Source organism: Miniopterus schreibersii, assembly GCF_964146895.1.
Source record: "Miniopterus schreibersii genome assembly, chromosome: 1".
NCBI classification, from domain to species: Eukaryota; Metazoa; Chordata; class Mammalia; order Chiroptera; family Miniopteridae; genus Miniopterus; species Miniopterus schreibersii.
Genome location: NC_138101.1, coordinates 68,329,496 through 68,342,034, shown reverse-complemented (window position 1 = coordinate 68,342,034; position 12,539 = coordinate 68,329,496). Strand labels below are relative to the sequence as shown.

The 12,539-nt window shown below is 38.0% G+C and overlaps 1 protein-coding gene across 4 annotated transcripts in view; it reads left to right on the top strand.

The window, feature by feature from the left end:
• The window catches only part of ELOVL6 (ELOVL fatty acid elongase 6), a 129,185-nt gene that overhangs the window by 73,561 nt on the left and 43,085 nt on the right, over nt 1–12,539 (top strand). The window lies entirely within an intron of this gene.

Here is a 12,539-nt window from a genome sequence, read left to right as displayed (position 1 = left end):
CTCATCTCACAATCTAGTAGCAAAAAGAAACTTTTAAAAAGTAAAACAAATTTCCCCTTAACTGTGAAGAAATGAAAGCTGTGCTCTTTAATTCCATGTTTTTTTATAGATCTCAAGATTTTTCTATTAAACATTTTTGTTCCAAAAGGACTTTTTAAAATATATATATATTTTTTTAATCCTCACCTGAGGATGTTTTTTCCATTGTTTTTCAGAGCGAGTTGAAGGGGGGGTGGAGAGAGAGAGAGAGAGAGAGAGAGAGAGAGACATAGATTGGTTTCCTCCTGCAGGTGCCCCAGCAGGGGCTGGGGATCGAACTTGCGACCATGGTACATGCCCTTAGCCGGAATCGAACCCAGGACCCTTCAGTCCACAGGCCGACACTCTAACCACTGAGCCAAACTGGCTGGAGCGCAAAAGGACTTGTGATCATTATTCCTGGCTTTGAGCCCGTAAATCAAGGATAGAACCAGCAAAATGAAAGTCTCAGGAAAATGATGTAAACAAATATAGAGATAAAAGGCTCCTATCTGGCAGGTTTCACTCTGGTTCCTCTGTAGAAATTGATGACAGGGATGTGGTAGAAAGTAGCCGCCTGTTCATCTCGTTTGGTCTTGACGCGGTCATCCCAGGAGAATCGGTGTCTCCCAACATGGCCAAGTGTGGGGGAGCAAAGACCTGAGAGTAACTTATTAAAAACAATCTATAAGTTGTTCTAAGATTTAGAAAACAGAACACTTGGTTTTGTTCGTTACAATTGGCATACTTTATCATATGGGAGCAGCTATTTTTCTTATATATAATTCTGAGACTTACAAAATAGAGGTATTCTTACTCTCAAAACAAAATTATGTCATAGAAACCTTCATTGTTATCCAATTGTCATGCTTTAAGGATTTACAAAAAGTGGGGTAAGTATAAGTTCAATAAGAGTTTTAAGTTATGATAGTCTAATGTATTTTTACAACATGGCCCCCATCCAGGGCTAAGGTAGGGTTGGCTTTCATTCAATTATCATGTACTCTAGGATTGGTTAGTAGAGGGATGACTGGAAATAATTGGAATTCTACTTCAAAAATAATTTGAATACTTGTTTGGAAGGTGGGGGTGGTCTTGGCAGCGACTGTCCTTCATTTCAGGTTATCTCTTTCCCTTGCCTGGACAGAGGTCATAAATTGCAGTTCTGCGTGACATTCGTGGCAAGGACCCATTGGGATCAGTTTGTGAGAACCGATCACTCTGGACTTCATGGGCCAACTGGGCCGTGGTTTCATCGAAGGCAGAATTAAATCTAATTCTGGAATTATGAAGGGAAAAGTTGATACAAATTGGTGGTTTTGTCTAGTTTACAATTTAAATAGAACTGATCTGAATCAAGAACCTTACTCTGTTTAGCTCTGTGCTTAGAATCAGTTCGAAGCAGTTCAGCCTGAGTGTATCTGAAGTGTAGGCGATATCATCCCAAACAGTGAGCATGTTTAGAGGCTTTATCACATTTCAACATACACTCTCTTTAGTCTCGCAATTTTTCTTTTCTTAACCTCTTTATGTTTCTCTTGGCCTCAGTGTCTCAATCTTGGCACTATTGACATTGGGGCCAGATCATTATTTGTTGTGGGGAGCTGTCCTGGGCACCGTCCAGGTCTACATACTAGTTGCAAGTAGCCAACCCTCCTCCGTTTATGAAAACCAAAAATGTCTCGAGACATTGCCAAATAGCCTCTGAGGGGCAAAATCATCGCCCCATTGAGAACCATTGGTACAGGTGAAAAGAGAAGTTACCCACAGACTGAGCCCAGGGATCTCTCCAAAGTTTAAAGACTGGGGAGATGGAGAGGGAACCAGCAAACGAAAGTGAAAAAAGAGCAGGTGGTGAAGCTAGAGGAGAAGCAAGAGAAAATAATGTCCCAGAAACCAAATGAAGAAAGTGTTACAGAAACAAGGGAGCCACCATCTGTGCCAAATACTGCTGCTCGTTAGGCCTCCTGAGATGAAGACTCGTTCCTTATGGATTAAACAGTAGGAGTGATGAAATCTAAAACCACTGGATTGCTGCCGATAGGAACGTGTACTTGATGTAGCTTGTAGTTTTAAGATTAAAATTCAGAAAATGGCCACAAGGCAAATAATCTTTGTTAAAAAAAAGTATAGCCCAGCCAGGCGTGGCTCAGGGGTTGAGCATCGACCTAGGATCCAGGAGATTGAGGTTCGATTCCCTGTCAGGGCACATGCTCAGGTTGTGGGCTCGATCCCCAGTCGGGGGCAGGCAGGAGGCGGCCGATCAATGACTCTCTCATCATTGATGTTTCTAGCTCTCTCTCTCCCTCTCCCTCCCTCTCTCTGAAATCAATAAAGATATATTAAAAAAAAAAAAAAAAAAAAAGTATAAATGGCAGTTTGGAGCTTGTGACAATCAGGATAAATTGAATATGTATTAATAATTTCTAATAAACTATATTTTACCAGAAATTGTAAGCCTTGGTGACTGGTGCAAGGTATATAATAAATTAGCTATATGATAAGGTACAATATATATAGTATATGATAAGTTATATGTTATCAATAAGAGTTCAAGTACTGATATTTGTGAGTTTAAATATTTATGAGTGGCTTCAGGACAATTCGTAACAGTGTGACTCAATCACCTGCATTCATTCTAAAATAATTTCTTGAGTTGTAGGGAAGAGGCTGGTATTGGATCCAGCAATATAAGAATAGAGATGAAAGGTTTGCCATCTGTAGGGCATTCTTCTGTGTGTGGCAGTAGGAAAAATGGCTTTAGACCTTACTATTACTCAGGTTAATCCGGGGGTAAGATGAATAATAGCCCCCCCCCCCCCCCCGCAAAGATATGACCATATTACCTTAGGTGGTGAAAGAGACTTTGCACATGTGATTAGGTTAAAGAATTTGATCTGAGGAGATTCTTCTGGAATGACCTGGGCCCAATGTCATCACATGAGCCTTAAGCCTGGAGAACCTTTCCAAGTTCTGGTACTGGGTTATCCCTTGGGCCCAATGTAATCACAAGGGTCAGAGTCAGAGAAGGGGATGTGATGACACACAGTTAGAGAAGGTGATGGGGTCATGGAAAGAGCGGTTGGAACAATGCATTTTGAAGACGGAGAAAGAGGCCATTGAGCCAGGGAATGCAGGCGGCCTCTAGATGCTGGCAAAGGCAAGAAAACAAAATTTTTCCCTAGAACCTCCAGGAGGAATGCAGTCCTAAGAACACTGATTTTAGCCCCATAAAACTCATTTTAGAATTCTGATCTCCAAAACTATAATAAATTCGTGTTGTTTTAAGCCACTGAGTTTGTGGGAATTTGTTACAGCAGCAGCAGGAAAGTAATACAGTCCAATTCAGAAGGCAACTTTTCCTCATTCTCAACACTAGTGTCTATGGCCTTAGCTTCTTATGTCACTGAATGAGCATTCAGACTTTGAAGGAGCAATGTGGATACCCTAATCAAATTCTTGCCACATTATTATTTTCAAGAGCAAAATGAAATTGATAATTCTCTCTTGAGTAATTGGGTATAGGTGAAAAAAAGGCCTGTCATTTTCATTACTTTGCTACTAATATATTTAATCTCATCATTGCTAGTTTTTACATAGTCTTAATTTAATTTCTTATGTAAATTTGATTTGGGGGACAAAAAACTATCTCTGACCTATACCATGAAATAATCTTTACCACTGCTGAGCTATTTTTCCCCTAATCCAGAAATTGCATTTGGGGCATATTTTCTCATTGCTTTCCCTACCCCCTTGCAACATTTACATCCAGGGGAAAGTTAGTGCAACAGTGTATTTAATTAGCCAAAAGTTAACATGAAAACATGTCATTTTTTCCTTGATAGTATTTTTGGGTTTCTTTACAGTTGTCTGAAGCAATAAGTGTAAACTAAAACTCTTTATAAATATAAGAAAAGGATTGTCTTTCAGTCCAAACGTTTAGCCCTTGAGGGGAGAGAAAGAAAGTGCTCCCAGATTTGGATATGTTGATACTTGTTTATATAGTTGTCTGTGCAGCTGTCGTTTTTATTTAAATCTGGCAAAATTCTATCCGAATTGGACTTAATCTTGTAAACGTGAAATCTAGTTTCCATTCCATTGTGAATAATCATATGCTCTTTATAGCATTTTTTCACGTCTGGTTTCAGTCTCCAGCTCTCAGGTTAAGCCGTTATCTACAGAACATTCAGGTCTTCTTCAGGATGAGGACAAGCAGGAAACAGATTGCTTTCTTTGACTCTAATTTTTATTTTTTTATTTTTAAATATTTTATAAAATGTTTTACTTTTCTAAAAACATATGTTTTTATTGATTTCAGAGAGGGGGAGGGGGAGGGGGAGAGAGTCATCGATTGGCTGCCTCCACACTGGGGATAGAGCCCAAAACCCAGGCACATGCCCCTACCTGTAATCTAACCATGACCTCCAGGGCCAAGGGTTGACGCTCAACCACTGAGCCACGCTGGCCTGGCTAAAATGTTTTACTTTATATTTTATATTTCTATGGTCAGCAGGCCATTAGAGTGAATGACAAGATTTTTTTTTTTTTTTTTAAGATTGCAGCCTTGACAGAAGCCCAGAATTATATGTTGTATAACTTCTGGTCCAAGAAAATTTTATGAATTCAGGGAAAAAAGTCACTAATAACTCATGTACATGATGTAACAGATTTTATGACTGTAAGAGGTAAAGTTTGACCTGGCGACAGGAGTCACTAACTGCTCTTATTTAATAGGAGCCACTTGAGAATTATAGCATGCTTTCTGTACTATCATTGTTATCCCATTTTTAAATAATCTTAACAGGTGAGCATTTCTTCGTTGGACATTCAGATGAAGGCTTTCTATTTTTTTAAACAAAGAACATGTTTTTAAGGGAATTGGCACAGTGAGATTGTTGATGAAACCGCTTTCTGGATTGTATTTCTGCATGCTGCTTCTCCTGTTGAGAACTTACTGGGGTTTTTTTAATAGCCATTAGACTTTAATGTTTTACAATGACTAGCATCGGTAGCTGATGTGTATTATATAAGAAAGTTACTTGGAAATTCTAACTTGAAATGGCATTCAATACCAGAGAATCGGGATGAGAACACTGAGAGCAATAGTCTCAAACAAAACAAACTATTAATTATTTTGTCAATGCAGAGCTCATTTTTAGTTTGCTTTGAGATGGGAGGAGATTTGTTTAATAAAACCATTGATACACTTTTGGCTAAGTTTATGTTTGGAGGTGGCAGTAATCTTTACTCTTTCTAAAGAGATAAACTGTCACCTTCATCAAAGGAAGAATAGAATTCAATTATTTTTTTTTATTAGGTGTCCTCTAAAATCTTTGATTCTAGCTTTGAAATTGCTTTTTATGAAACCACATCTTCTAAAACAAAGAAAAAATATTCTTGCTTCTCTCTAAGATGCCATACCTTAGGAAAAATAGACATTGACTCTATATGAGAAGTCAGGACACTAGCAATTTGCTGTACTTTTTTCAGACCAGGAGAATATTCATTCTTTTTAAAAATTTTTTTAAAATTATAATTGACATGCAGTATTATATTAGTTCTAGGATTACAACGAAGTGATTCAACATTTGTATACCTTATAAAGTGATCATCATATTTACTTTTAAGTGAATGAAACTTAAAGGTGGTCCCATCTGATAACCCCTGAGAAGAGCAGCAGCTGGTTGAAAAAGCTCCTTCAGGTCACACCTGCCCTTCAGTAGCTCATGTAGCTGTGGATGCTGCCAATGTGGGTGGTGGGGAAAATGCCAGAGGGTACTGACTTAGAGATGTTGCATCAACCTTCAGCCACATCTGCCCTCTAGAATAGAAATAATTAATGCCATGTGTCTTTGTGAGCAGATCTTTTTGTATTCTGACCCCTCTCAGCTCAAAGGCTTCCAGGACTCTTTGTGGCTTAAACTAGCCCTTCTCTTTATTTTCTGAAGGCCAGTAGCAGTAGCTCTTCCTGCTTCTTCCCTTAACCAAAGCATGGAATGGTATGCACATGACTCAGTCCATTCTTATTTACTTAAAAAGAAGGAAAGAAAAGAAAACTAAGCTGTGGATTTCAGTACTGCAGTGGTTAGTGGTAGTAAATTAGTGAGCACTCCCTTCATCACTACCTGCGACCGGGGGGTAAAGACAGTCCTGACTCTGCCGCTCAGTTTTCGGAGCTCCACACCATCTGGCTTTAACCTGCGTTTCCAAGCTGACTTTCTCCCGTCCCCAACCCAAAGCGTGTCCAGCCTGATACACTTTCAGCTGAGCTCACCCCAGCTGCCGCTGCGTCTTCCCATCCCAAATGCCACCTGCCTCTGGCCTTTCACCTAAAGCTTTGGTAATCCACCTCAAAGCCCTCTTTCCACAGAGCGTGTTCTCATGACAATACTATCTCCTTCCTCGGAATTTTTTTTTATGTTTTAATTTATCTTTGTTGTTGGAAGTATTACACATGTCCCCTTTCTTCCCCCATTGACCCTCTCCCCCACCCCACCCCAGGCCTTCGCCACACTGTCGTCTGTGTCCATGGGTTGTGCATATATGCATATAAGCTCTTAGGTTAATCTCTCCCCACCCACTCTCCCACCCCTGCCTTCCCTCTGAGATTCCAGTCTGTTCCATGCCTCTGTGTCGCTAGATTTATTTTACTTTTCCTCAGAATTTTTATTAAACACTTCTAATTATAACACACATTTTCTTCTGTCTAACTAGATTAGCTGAGGCAGACTTTAGTCTTACATAGGGATGGGTTTTATTTTTTCATTCAGTAGCATGTGAACCCCACTGCAAATGAAAATGATAAAGTTCATTAAATCTTGAGTGGATGGATGTCAGCATTTTTCATCAGCAACTGAAAATATCTAAGGAAACAATGGTAGTACCTTGCCAGTTTCTTAGACAGATGGCATTTTTTATGGGTATGTGTTTTAACATTTTAAAACTATTTTCTCCCCAAAGATCCTATTTTCAGTTATAAAAAGAAAGCCAACAAAAAACCCCAGAATTTATCAAGAGTTTTTTAAAAGGTGACAAAGGGAAAAAAATTTATGTTGACAGATAAGTACAAACAACTTTCCTTAACAGATCTGTTCTAAGAGAAGTGTACTATCCTGGATAGGGACAGATATGCCACGACATTACCAAATCTATTGCACCAAATATAACTTTGCTTTGATCATGGCCTACTTCAACAGTAAAAAAATCAGTATTGCAAAAGAATGGTTTTCTCACCTTTAAAAAAGAAAATACTGTAAGGAGAACCTGTGATCTTTAAATTAGCATTTGAAGGTAAAGCGGAGTGAGAAAGAGGTAGTTGCAACTCAAAGAAGCTCATAAATCTTATGTTATTTGGTTTTCTGGGTCATACACCCTTTACTTTCGTCATGGCTTTGTCTTGCAATTATAAAGTCGTCATTCATTTGTATTAATTATGGACACATTTCCATTATTATTCACAAAATTATTCTTCGTCAGAGTTTCTGGGCAGGGAGTTAATTTTCAGTTATAATTTACTTGTGAATGAAAACTGCTGGAAAATTCCCATTGTTTTTAAAATAGAAAAATGCCTTTGTGAAGTCTTAGGGGTCTTGAAATCTCAAGAATGTGACAGAATCCAGCCCTGGCTATAACTCCAACAGCACAGCTTCAGGATCCCTGTTAAGAAAGCCTTCCTTTCTATTCTTATGAAATTGTAACCTCCAGAGACATCCACTGAGTGTCTTGTGGGCGTAAAGCAGTGTGTTATTTCCTTCAGTCTCTGGGTCTCCAATTTATTTGTGGCCTTAAAATTACTTTTAGAACCTTGAATTGTCCCCTGACTGGAATTGGCAACTGAACTAAAAGCAGAAATCTTGAAAGAGATGTGGCCTCACCAATTAGCAATTTTTCTTAGCTCCAGACTCTTCAGCTTAGAACAGGGAAACTTTGTATATGCTAAGTGGACATCAGCTATAGCAAAAGATGCTTTTAGGCCTCCTTTCCTTTTTTCTCCCTCGAAGCTTCATTTTTACTTTCACAGCTTGTTGTACCTTCCACATATGTAAGGTAGCCACAAAGCAAGGTTACTGAAACATCAAGGAGCTACTACCATCTCCTAAAGGCATTCATTAGCAATTATCCTCTGTTGAAATGCTACCCACATCAAAGTGTCGCCATTCTCAAATAAACTTGTTTGACTCTGGAAGGCGTACAGGTATGCTGCCAGAGATCTTGATGTGACTGTTAAAGAGACTGAAGCTAAGTACTGGTTTCAGTCGAATCCCAGTTATTGGGGGGGGAAAAAAGCATTTGAATGTGTACACACTCTTTGAGAGTGTTATTGGATTGGACAATAAATACACATATTGAGTAGCTACTCTGATAAGAAAAGAAAAAACACCCCACCTCTTAGGAATGTTTTGGAGCAAGATAGCATGATAGAGAACTCTAAATCTCTAAGAATAAAGGTTAAAGCCATTATTTGTTTTTATTAACTATGGACCAGCTTCCATATTCATATTGATGACAAAAATGGATGGGGGAAAGGGAGGAAAATACAAATACAGCAAGCTCAGAGCACACCAGTACTCCATTTGGGTGATCTTTATTGGGTTGGTTACCTCATAATTATTGCTACAGAGTCACCATCCTGAGAAGTATTTAAAAAGCACCTACAGTTAATGGTTGTGCTATATAATGTACATTTAAGACTTATTAAGCAAGAAAAGTCAATTCCATGTAGAAATTGCTAGTTATCTGGTGATAAAACAATGTAGTGTTACATTATACCCAGCTATGAAGGCCGGCAAGAACATGAAGTATTACTGGATTACCATTGAGACATTTGGGAAGTCATTTATCTACGTCAGCGGTTTTCATCCAGTGTGCTGCAAGAATTTTTAAAACATGAAATACCTGACTAGTCAGGGGCACTGACCTCTTTTCCCTTAGACTGTCAAATAAATAAAAAACTGACAACAGCAGCACAATAGCCATCCCATGGGAAAGCCTATTTTGAACCATAAATATATAGGTCATATAATTGAGTTTTATCTTGTTGGTCATGTTGCATAATGAGGTGGCATCTGGTTGGTTAATTCTCGGTACCAGAAATCCTTATGTACAAGTGTAGGCACCTGATTTTTTAAAAAGTCACTTGGAGCAAAAAAGGTAGGTAATTACTATTGTGGGTTTTTTTGGTAGATCAATCAAAATTACACCTTTTTTTTGTCAGGTTGGCAAAAAAGGTATTTTTTGGTGTGCTGCAGAATTTTAGTAATTAGTTTATGTGTGCTATGAGATGAAAAAGGTTAAAAATTGCTGATCTACATAAAATAGCAAAGTCATTATTCATCTTGATTATAATTGAACCTTTACCAGGTGCTAGGACAGAAAGGCAGTTTTAATTCACTCAACCTGGTTTGCTAAAGAAAATTTCATCTTCTTCTAAGCAAAAAGGGAAAAATCATAATACATTTAACTATAAATGATACATTTTGATTACTCAATTGAAGAGGTAAGAGTTAATACTTCTTAAAATGACTCCCTGTTATAGAAGAAGCTTAAAATTAATTTTAAATTAACCCAAAGCATTATTTGAATTTTACCACAGAAGATTTATATAGTATACAATGAGCAATATTTAAAAAAAAAAAATATATATATATATATATATATATATATCTTTATTGATTTCAAAGAGAGGAAGGGAGAGGGAGAGAGATAGAAACCCCAATGATGAGTCATTAATCGGCTGCCTCCTGCATGCCCCCTGCTGGGAATAGAGCCCGCAACCTGGGCATGTGCCCTGACTGGGAATCGAACCACGATCTCCTGGATCATAGGTCAATACTCAACTGTTGTGCCATGCTGGCAGAGCAACATTTTTTAATAGCATTTATACTTAAACAAATATCAGTTCACATTATTGACTGCCTGTGACCCAGATAGAGCCTAGACAACAATTAATGCATGTTGATTTTTGGTAGTTTTGACCAGTATGCAGTATGCAGCTATGTGACCATGAACAACCAATGTCATCAGCATCCCTTACCCCACCAGCCACCCCCAGTTCCCTCTTCTGTAGAACAAAGAAAGTAGGCTCCATCTCTAAGCTCCCTTGCAGTTCTCAAATTCTGTGTGTCTGTGTTGATTGACTTGGTTTCCCTAACTGTGAAATTGAAGATTTGTGAAGAATCTTTAGAAAATGTGTGAAAAAGAGAATGGTCCTTGCCAGGAAGTTAGCAGTACATTAGGTCTACTTCTCATTCTAGAACTGAAGAACTTAGAGAAAAAAATACAGAGGGAAGATTTTTATTCTTTTCTTGGTTATTAAAGCACATTACTTTCCCCTTAACATCTAGAGTGATAGGATCATATAAAGACATCCATTCAACTTGGTTCGTAATTGCAAGTAACACAATCTAACCATAACCAAAACCTGAATTAGATTGGACAAGCAATAATTTGTTCTCCAGGAAGTAAAGGGTGTTTGGATCAAAGTGTTCCATGTCCAGAAAATATGACTTTTGGAGCAGGAAGGTATGGAGATTCCTCTTACTCTTCCCACAGTTAAATAATGTCCTACGTAGTTGCACAATGGCCCTGAAACTCAGTAGGAGGGCTCGAGGAATTCTCATATGCTTATAAGAACTCAGCAGGTACACCCTTTCTCCCGCATCCCCGAAAGTTCACCACAGGAGAGCTGGGAGGTCTAAGGCTCCTTCACCTCTAAGCCTGGTTCCTTAGCCTTAGAATGAAGATGATTCTTTTCCTGTGTTAGGGATGGTTAGAAGGATTAAATGATGACACTTTTAAGTGCTGTTTCTACCCACAGGAATCACTCCTTAAATATTAATACTACAATTATTGACACATCATTACCTTTATAATTTTAAAAAGAATATATACTATTTGCTGTTACTGTTGTCTACATTAACTTGATAGAATTTTGTTTTTCTTTAGTGAGCCCTTATGAGTGAAAATTCATACAGTGATTCTGATTCTAAAAGAAATTTAATGCCGTACACTTGCCGAATTCAAAGACGTAAAGCGATAAATACGTTTATGGCCCAAATTACTTTATTCTTCAAGTATTCAGTAGTTAAGTTTCCATAAATCATCCTACTTTTTCACTTCTGTTTGAACTATAGAAATAGTCTCTTTCTGGAGGAAGAAATGGATCATATGCTTTTTTCCCTAAATGCTTTGTCCTTTAGTTATTAATGTATTACTGGAAAAGCACAACTGTTCATTTACTTAGTGTTTGTTGAACAAGCATGTACACAATTATTTTCCCTGTCAGAATTTGATAGGAAAAGACCATGATCATTCAACAAATATTTAATAAGCACTCCTGTGTACCAGGTCTTGTGTTTCCACGAGAAGTATTTGCAAACCTCAGTTGAAGTGATTTATTCCACCCTTATTTATGGGTTGATTTCTGGAATCATTTGCTTTATCTGAGTTGAGAGTGTTACTTGTGTAAATAGTAAGATCCCTCATGAGTCAGCAAGTATGTGTCAGCTGTTGAGGGGGGCAAAAAAGAAGCATTTTACAAATAATGCTCTTAGGGTTAATGCATTTTGCTATTTGTATTATATATTGTAAATTACTTTTCAGTCCTTTTGTTTTAATCTAATTGAGTGGGGAACGCCCACTCTAAGGGAAATAATGCTTTTTCAGGAAGTATGCTCAGATGATTAAATTATTTACAAAGCCTCTGTTACTTTTTATTGAATCATAGTCTGTAGAAGCTTTTGTTCTTTTTGGCATTATCAATAATAGTGTATGCTTCTTCTTGGCACAGTGATAAACCAGCAGGACCTGAAGAGTCTATTTCATATATGTATATATATGTATATATGTGTGTGTGTGTGTATGTGTGTGTGTGTGTATATATATATATATATATATATTCTCTCCTGAGGATTTTTTTTTTTAAAATTGGTTTGAGAGAGAGAGAGAGAGAGAGAGAGAGAGAGAGAGAGAGAGAGAGAGAAAGAAACATCAATGTGAGAGAAACATTGATTGGTTGCCTCCTGTACTGCGCCCCAACTGGGGATTGAACCTCTAACCTAGGTATGTGCCCTAGGAATCTAACCCACAACCTTTTGGTGTATGGAATGACGTTCCAATGAACTGAGCCGCCCGACCAGGGCTCTGTTGGATGCCTCTTAGCCTTTTCCAACTAAGAGCCCCACCTAAACCTGAAAGAGAGTAATGAGCCCCGTGTTACGTCACCCCTTTTGTTCTTCTTGTTTTATCTCCCTGCCTTTAATTTTGTTTTGGTTCAGTTTGTTCCCTGGGAATTTTGAAGCAAATCCAAGACATATCATTTCACCCATAAATATTAACTGAGTACTTTTAAAATTATGAGCAACAACGTTATGGTTTTATTAAAAATGTCTTTCAAATAAGGATCCCCCAAAAGTTCTACGTATTATATATGATTGTTATGTTTCTTGAGTCACTTTTACTTTAGAACAGTCCCAGATTTTGATCCCATACTAGTGACTTGTTGAAGAAATAAGTTCAGTTGT